The sequence below is a fragment of the Dendrobates tinctorius genome, unplaced genomic scaffold (assembly GCF_039654945.1).
Source record: "Dendrobates tinctorius isolate UK_male_01 unplaced genomic scaffold, ASM3965494v1 ptg000102l, whole genome shotgun sequence".
Classification (NCBI taxonomy): Eukaryota; Metazoa; Chordata; class Amphibia; order Anura; family Dendrobatidae; genus Dendrobates; species Dendrobates tinctorius.
In genome coordinates, this window is record NW_027361770.1 from 31,893,099 (window position 1) to 31,902,553 (window position 9,455).

Below are 9,455 nucleotides of genomic sequence, written 5' to 3' on the forward strand. Positions count from 1 at the left end.
CAGGTGGCGTCACCTATCATTCACCTATAAACGTTATTCACCCCTTTGCATAGACGCCCAGGGCCACGGACCGGGTCACCACCACCGTGACACATCCCTCTGAGACACCGGCCTGGTACCGATTAAGCCCACTGCCCTGGCTGGCGACCCACACTCCATGTCAGATTCATCTTGGACTGGGGAATTCACGATTTGACTTGATAACCCAGGCATGGTATGTGAGAAAGAGCTACATGGACTAATGTGAAGTGTGGCCTGCTGCATCATTCACTTTTGGTGGGGGTGAAGGACACAAGGAAAGGGGTTCTTCCTGACCAGGAGCCAGCACTTGATGACTCAGTGCTTCCATTTTTTGAAACTTTAGAAGAGGAGAGCATATTAGCTGGAGTCTGTTTCGGCAATGTAAGCCAAAACCAGGTCCTGATGCTCCGGCTTTAAAAGCGGTTAACCTACTCCCAGAAAAGGTAGCCTTCCAGGCCTTCCGGAGCCAGACCATGACGCAGGCTCAACACCTCCTGCCTTAGCTGCCATTGTGCTTTTGCCACTACCAGCAGATGCACCACCACCATCAGTACCAGCTGGCCCCCCCACGCCCACGTCCGCGGCCTCTTCCACCATACTTCCAAATTTTGGGGAAAATGTACCCAAAATAACATCAGATATATGGTACTGTATCAGAAGCGTACAGCTGAATACAGTCAAAGGATAATTGTAAATCTCCGTATATATAATTCATGAGTCACACAGATGCTCACAGGCTCAGTATGGATTAGACAAGAATATAAAAAGTAGAAAAAGGGTACAGTATCATCAGATAGCAGGTATATATAGTATAGTTTAAACATTCTAAATCTCCGTATATATTTCAGGAGGCAGACACAGACTGTCATGATCCATGTGGGATCAGGACAGATAAAAGCACAGGTAACCTTTTTTTTCTTAGGTTTGGTGTATGCCCCTGCTGGTCATTAGGTTTATTGCACTGTGGTGTCTTTTGTTCTAAATTTGCCCTCCGGTGGTGGTGAGCGTCATTGCACTCTGTTTCTTTAGTTAAGTGCACATGTTTATAATGCAGGTGTGATTGCTGGCTCTGCTATAAAAGAGTCACAGGTGTTGCAATCAGTGTTGGTGATAGTATTCATTTCAACCATCCTTGGTGGAGGAAGGAGCTGGAGAACGTTCCTTGCAGCACTGTCTTAGCCCTGGTGTGGAAGGAGTCATAGGGGATTTCCTTGTAGCTCTGACAGAACTTGGTGGCAGCATTTCAGGAGGAGAGATGCATTCTGGTGGTGGACTCTGTTGCCAGGAGCAAGTGCACAGAGTAAAGCTAAGTGGTGTTCCCCTGTTTTTGTTTTTCCTTCGTGTGTATTAGTACAGTGGTGAGGCCAGTGCCTGCGCCACCCAGCTCCCTAGCAAGGGATAGGTGTAGGGTGTGCTGGGCCAAAGGTATCCTGAGCGGCACCCGGTGTGGAACCGGCATAGGGAACGTTAGGAGCATTAGGGACGCTGACTCAGGGGAGTGCAGGAGTTCTCCACGTCCCCTTTCCCTATCGCAGGGCCCGGCCCACAGTTGTAACTGTGTTCCCTCCCCCTTGTCTTGTTGCTTCAGTTACCGGCCAGCGGGTCGTGTCACACAGGATGGGTCATCGTGACATTATCACCAACCTACAACTTTTTTTTTTTCTAATGAACAATGGACCCAGTTTAGACCTTTACCCAAATCCTGTAGACCCTTACTAATGAGATTAGGGGGCTGCGCAGAGGGTTGGTGCAGCAGCTTCGGCTGTTGGTGGGCTCTGGGGGCTTGCTTCAGGAACAGGCTCAGTCAGAACCCAAGATATCCCTCCCTGACAGATTTTCTGGAGGGAGAGATCAATTCTTGGTATTCCAGCAAGCCTGTAAATTGTATTTCAGGCTGCGCCCTCGTTCATCAGGGAGTGAGGAGCAACGGGTGAGAATCATTATGTCCCTTCTTAAAGGGGATCCCCAATCCTGGGCCTTCTCCCTACCGGACGATTCTCCATCATTGGTGTCCGTGGACGAGTTTTTTGCGGCTTTGGCACTTGTGTATGGGGATCCTGATGCCATTGCCCTGGCGGAATCTCGAATCCGTAGGTGTAAACAGGGAGCCCGGGTTGCTGAGGAGTACTGCTCAGAGTTTAGGACATGGGCCACTAACACTCAGTGGAATGACCCTGCACTTAGGAGTCAATTTGTGCAGGGTTTGTCTCCAAAGTTGCAGGATACTCTGGTGCAGTACGCCGCCCCCAGGTCGCTAGAGGCCGCCATGTCCCTTGCCATCCGGGTGGATAGACGCCTTAGGGAAAGACATATACAAAAAGTGCCCCCTGATGTCCTCGCTAGGGAGGAGGACCCTCCAGTGCGGACGGAGGAACCCAGACAGCCCGGTGTTGTTGAGACAAAAGTGGGTTTCTGCGGCTCGTCGTGGTGGGGGGGGTATGCTTTTCATGTGGGAAGCCTGGCCATTTTATGAGAGCCTGCCCAGTTCATGGCAAGTCTCCAGACGAACCTATGCAAGTAGGTGCAGCTAGTTTGTATTCGGAGCTGCCTACAGTTCGGGGAATGGTGTCAGCATGTTTGTGCTGTGGGCAGACTGGTCATGTCCTGAAGGCTTGCCCATTGCACACACAATTATCTGTGCCATCTGAGAAGCCGCATTCCCCTGGTCGCTTGGAGGGAGGCGACCAGGGAGTATATATTTCCTCCATTTTGCCCTCCCAAGGTACCATGTCAGCAGAGGTCTTGGCTGGCGGAGGTCTTGGCTGGCGGGGTACCGGAGGCGATACCGGTGCTTGTGGACAGCGGAGCAGGAGTCAGTCTGGTGGATGCTCGCTTTGTCCAGACTCATGGTCTGAAGTGTAGGACGCTAGCCCAGCCTATAGCATCCCGGCCATAAACTCTGTTCCACGGAGCCAGGGGAGCTTGACCAAGGTCGTAGAGAATATCCATCTGTGTATAGGACATCATGAGGAGTCCTTTTCATGCTACATCTTGGAGGGAATGCCAGTACCTATTGTTTTAGGCCTCCCTTGGCTGAAAAGACACAACCCGGTAATAGATTGGCGGGCGAGGGAAGTGGTCAGCTGGGGGCACTCGTGTAAGGGCTGCTGCCTAGGAACTACTGTCTCTGCCGTCACTCTTCAACAGACCCCTTCCTCTCCGGTGAGAGCAGCAGATGTGCTGCAGGAGAGTAGGGGCAAGTCTCAACCCTCGCCATTGGCCAACCCTGGGAGGCGCAGACCTCGTGTTGGTAGGGGTTGGAGAGTGGTGTACCCCTTGGTGAAGTGCGGGGGTGTGAGTGTGGTGACACAGGGGGACGCCTCTGTTGTGAATCCCAGAAAGAGTTCTCCAAATGGTGACAAACAAACGAGTGGCAATAAACGTTCAGGTCCGGACCGGTGTGTGAACGAACATGTATGGGTGGCCACCAAAAAACATCCAGTGGAAGTGTGTTGTGGAGTGTTACCAGCTTATACCAAACATACACATACACAACCCGTTCTCCAGGGCAGCGCTTCGGAGATGTGTGGTGCCTCCAGAACAAACGTTGCCAAAACCAGCAGGCTCGTTTGTCATCAACCTGACGTGCAGGTAGTTGCTGGGGTGAACTCTGGGTGTGGGCGTCCCCGCTATAGGTGGTTCCCTGATGGGGAGCGGTCTTGAGGGTCCAGAGACCCCTCATTAAGGGGAGAGTACTGTCATGATCCATGCGGGATCAGGACACATAAAAGCACAGGTAACCTTTTTTTTCTGTGCTTAGGTTTGGTTTATGCCCCCGGTGGCCATTAGGATTACTGCACTGTGGTATCTTTTGTTCTAAATTTGCCCAACGGTGGTGGTGAGCGTCATTGCACTCTGTTTCTTTAGTTAAGTGCACATGTTTATAATGCAGGTGTGATTGCTGGCTCTGCTATAAAAGAGTCACAGGTGTTGCAATCAGTGTTGGTGATTGTATTCATTTCAACCATCCTTGGTGGAGGAAGGAGCTGGAGAACGTTCCTTGCAGCACTGTCTTAGCCCCGGTGTGGAAGGAGTCATAGGGGATTTCCTTGTAGCTCTGACAGAGCTTGGTGGCAGCATTTCATAGAATCATAGAATCATAGAATCGTAGAGTTGGAAGGGACCTCCTGGGCCATCTGGTCCAACCCCCTGCTCAGGAGGTTCAGGAGGAGAGCTGCATTCTGGTGGTGGACTCTGTTGCAGAGTAAAGATAAGTCTCAGAGTAAAGATAAGTGGTGTTCCCCTGTTTGTGTTTTTCCTTCGTGTGTATTAGTACAGTGGTGGGGCCAGTGCCTGCGCCACCCAGCTCCCTATCAAGGGATAGGTGTAGGGTGTGCTAGGGCGACAGGCATCCTGAGCCGCGCCCGGTGCGGAACCGGCATAGGGAACGTTAGGAGCGTTAGGGACGCTGACTCAGGGGAGTGCAGGAGGTCTCCACGTCCCCTTTCCCTATCGCAGGGCCCACCGTTATAACTGTGTTCCCTCCCCCTTGTCTTGTTGTTTACAGTTACCGGCCTGCGGGCCGTGTCACACAGGACAGCTTCATGTGCCGCGTTTTGTTGCTTCAGTTACCGGCCTGCGGGTCGCGTCACACAGGACGGGTCATCGTGACACAGACGCTCTCAGGATCAGTATGGATTACAACACAATATAAAAAGCCGTAAAATGGTAATGGATCTGAAGCGTACAGCTGTATATAGTGTAGGGGTCATTGTCAATCTCAGTATTTATTTCCAGAGTCAGAAACAGACTCTCTCTTGGTCAGTTTGGATTAGACCAGAATATAAAAGCCAGTAAATGAGTAATGTATCACAAGCGTAGAGCTGTATACAGTGTTGGGGAAATTTTTAAATCTACATATAAATTGCAGGAGTAACCCACAGACTCTCACACGCTCAGGATGGATCACACCACAATATAAAAAGAAGATCAGCATGAAATAATCACACATGTGGGCCAATGTTCCAGGTGTCAATGATACACTTAGAGTGGTGGGTGGAGGAGGACTTTCTGGCAGAAAGGGTACAGTATCACCAGATACCAGGTATATATAGCATAGTTTAAACATTAAAAATGTACGTCTATATATCAGGAGTAGTGTGGAGCCACCCCGCTAGTGTTCGAGTTTGGTTCGTCGAACAGGATGCAAGTTCGTCGAATGTTCGTAGAACGTTCGCCGAACACCGTCGAACCCCATTGAAAACAATGGAAGGCAAACACATACAAACACATACAAAACACATACAAAACACCATAAAAGGTGTCCCAAAGCAGACAAAATGCTCAGAAAACACAAATAACATATGGAAAAGGGCAACTACAAATAGAAAAGAGGTGGAGGAGTAAAAGGAGGAGGAGGAGACACAGATATAGGCATGTCATGCCCTTATAAAGTCAAGAAAGGCTGGAATAAAAATCTAAAATACAAAAAAAATTCTGAAATTCTAAAATCGAAGACGATCATATACCGTCGGACTTCCCACCATAAATTATGCCAACTGCCGATTGGGCGGCATTATTCCCACAACCCTCCGAACAGCGTCCATTAAGGCAAAGTGTTTGGTTTACGGGGCAGTATGGTTGCAAAGCTGAACCTTAAAGGAATGTCCAGAAGGGCACCACCACAAGGAGTGGAGCCTGCGGCTTAATTGGACTCCACACAGGCAACCTCAACCATGCCAGCCACTGAAAGGATGGACAGATTGCAAGCTTTCTTGATTCTGTGGGTGGTGGTGCATGGCCGTTTTTAGTTGTGCTAGCGATTTGTCAGCTTAATTCCGTTAACGAATGAGACTCCGGCATGCCCTTGTGGTCCGCGTCCAGCTTACTAGAGGGACACGCAAGGCTCTGGCACGCGAGATCGAGCAATAACAGGTCTGTCATGCCCTTACATGTCCGCTACAGGTGCAGATAACCCGCTGAACCCCGTTAGTGATGGGGATCGGGGATTCCAATTCTTCCCCGCGAACGAGGATTTCCCAGTAAGTGCAGGTCAACCGGAATTCTGGAATTAGGTCTAACCGGCATTCCAGAAAGAATGTGCAAAAATTAAGTGTCCAAACCACAGGTGCTGTATCTTGCTTAACAGCTGGGCTCCTCTGCTGAGTAGAACACAGTTCTTACATAAACAGGCGGCATAGCTTGGTTCACGGGTGGGCAACTCTGCTGAGCAGTCGACGCAGGTACTAGGCCCAAAGTATTCACTGGGATAAATGGAGTTAAAAAATGGTTCTTACATAAACAGGCAGCACAGCTTGGTTCACGGATGGGCTCCTCTGCTGAGTAGCAGACACAGTTACTAGTCCCAACGTATTAACTGGGCTAAATGCAGTCAAAAACCGGTTCTTTCATAAACAGGTAGCATAGCTAGGTTCACGGGTGGGCTCCTCTGCTGAGTAGCAGACAGTGCACGCGCGCTACACTGAAAGGATCAGTGTGTGTCACTTACAGGTGCGGATAACCCGCTGAACCCCGTTAGTGATGGGGATCTGGGATTCCAATTCTTCCCCGCGAACGAGGATTTCCCGGTAAGTGCAGGTCAACCGGAATTCTGGAATTAGGTCTAACCGGCATTCCAGAAAGAATGTGCAAAAATTAAGTGTCCAAACCACAGGTGCTGTAGCTTGCTTAACAGCTGGGCTCCTCTGCTGAGTAGAACACAGTTCTTACATAAACAGGCGGCATAGCTTGGTTCACGGGTGGGCAACTCTGCTGAGTAGCAGACAGTGCTTACATAAACAGGCGGCATAGCTAGGTTCACGGGTGGGCTCCTCTGCTGAGCAGTAGACGCAGGTACTAGGCCCAAAGTATTCACTGGGATAAATGGAGTTAAAAAATGGTTCTTACATAAACAGGCGGCACAGCTTGGTTCACGGATGGGCTCCTCTGCTGAGTAGCAGACACAGTTACTAGACCCAAAGTATTAACTGGGCTAAATGCAGTCAAAAACCGGTTCTTTCATAAACAGGTAGCATAGCTAGGTTCACGGGTGGGCTCCTCTGCTGACAGTGCTACAAGGCCCAAAAGGATTTTCTGGACAAGATGCGGTAAAAAATTATTAGAAACACACACGGTGTAGCTCCTTGACAGGTGTACTACACCGCTGGCTACCAGACACCGCTACTATGCCATGAAACTATTAACATTGAAAACCATTATTAATGTGAAAATAAAGTTACGCTTTTGGTGAGCGAACCGTTCTCGAACAGAACCTCGAACAGCCGAATTTTAAGCAAAGTGTTCGAGTTCGACAAACGGCTCGAACACCGCCCAAAACAGCTCGAATTTGAACTTGGTGAACAGTTCGACTCGAACACCGCTCATCTCTAATCAGGAGGCTGATTCAGACGGTCTCAGGCCCAGTATGGATTCGACAAGATTGTAGAAAGTTGAGAAAGGGTACAGTATCACCGGATACCAGGTATATATAGCATAGTTTACACATTAAAAATCTATGTGTATATATCAGGAGGCAGACTCAGACGGTCTCAGGCCCAGTATGGATTCAACAAGATTGTAGAAAGTTGAGAAATGGTACAGTATCACTGGATAACAGGTATATATAGCATAGTTTAAATATTAAAAATCTTTGTGTATATTTCCAGAGTCCGACAAAGATACTCACAGCCTCAGTATGGATTAGACAAGAATCTAAAAAGTAGAAAAAGGGTAATGTATTCGAAGTGTATACCAGCATACACTGTTGGCGTATTTTTAAATCTTCATATATATTTCAGTCTCAGTAAGACAGTCCAGACTCTCCGCAAGAGGAAACGAGATGGATACAAGTACAGACGGAAAGTCGAGTGATTGCAGAAATTTTGGAATTACTAATCACGGGAAAAACTCCTGGGAGAATTCTCAGAGGCGATGCTGACCCTCAATTACTTTGTCTGTGGAGACAGCGAAAACAGTTCTTTGTGAAGAAAGGGTTGCTGTATCGCAGTACCATGGATCCCATCACCGTTACTCATCTCCATCAAATTGTGATCACAGGGAGAGATGTAGACATGGTCCTCACTGCCTATCATGATCTGTCAGGTAACTTTGGAGTGCAAAAGACAGAAGGCACAGGCCGTAGGCAATTCTATTGGATTGGCATGAGAGGACACATTTAAAAATGTGGGCAGGAATGTCACACGTCTGTGAGTGGGAAAACTGTGAAAGCTGAAGATAAACCACCACTGCATCTCATTGTGAGTCGACGTCCATAACAAATGGAAGCCATTGATCATCTGAAGATAGAGCGCAGCAGGACAGGGCATAGCTATGTCTTAACCATCATCTATCAGTTCACCAAATTTGTAGTGGCAGTCCCAGTGAAGGTTTTAACAGCCCAGACTACACAGCGGTTGAGCAGGGAGAGGTAAGTATTGCAAGTGCCGGGGCCCTGAGCAAGCAGGGGAGGCCCACTCGTGGGCGGTGGTACTGGCACAGGGCCCCTCATAGTACGCCGGTGTGTCTGACGGCGGGTGTGCACCCCCACCACAGAGACACTTGATTGTACTATGAGGGACCCTGTGCCAGTGCCGTCGCCCAACCGTGGGCCCACCCACCTGTCCAGGGCAACGGCACTCGCACGGGTGCGTGTGCCAGGTGGTGACCCCGGCCCTGGGGGGAGGCAGCTCAGTTAGGGAGGTTGAAAAAATGGCATATGTTGATGTTGCACATTCAGCAGCTGCAAATGGAGGAATTGGAGAAGTCCGAGGAAGAGGAGGACAAAAGCGAGCCACTTTTCTGGCAACCTATATGTCAGCAGGGGAACGTGGGACAAAATCCTTTCAAACCCATGCATGGTTCATTTTAATGAAGGTTAGATCATCAACATTTTGGGTCGACAGACGGGTCCTTTTTTCTGTCAGGATTGATCCAGCAGCACTGAAGACTCTTTCGGATAGCACACTAGCAGTACGGCAAGCGAGCTCCTGTAAGGCATATTGTGCCAATTCAGGCCAGTTTACAGGCCCAATAGTCAAAGGGGAGTGACCTGTGAGGGAGAACATCGATATTGGAGGAGAAGTAGTTTGTAACCATAGTTGACAACTGCTGTCTCCTGTCACTTTCAATCGATGCAGTATTACCAGTCGTGTGAGCGGTACTTGAAAATTCAGTCCACAACATGGTCATGAAACCCCTGTCTTCAGCGCCACTTCGGATGTGTGCACCATGAACACCTCTTCCATGTTGCCCCCTACGGCTCGTGTGAGAACCATCACCACTGCTGTGTGCTGGGAATGCCTCAAACAAACGGTTTACCAGAGTTGCTTGTTTGTTAGCCAATATTAGCTCTAGGTTCTCCTGTGGCATGATGTTTTGGAATTTGCCTTTACAGCATGGATCCAGGATGCTGGCCAACCAGTAGTCGTCAACATTCATCATTTTGGCAATGCGGGGGGTCCCTTTTTAGGATCTGCAAGGCATAATCACACATGTGG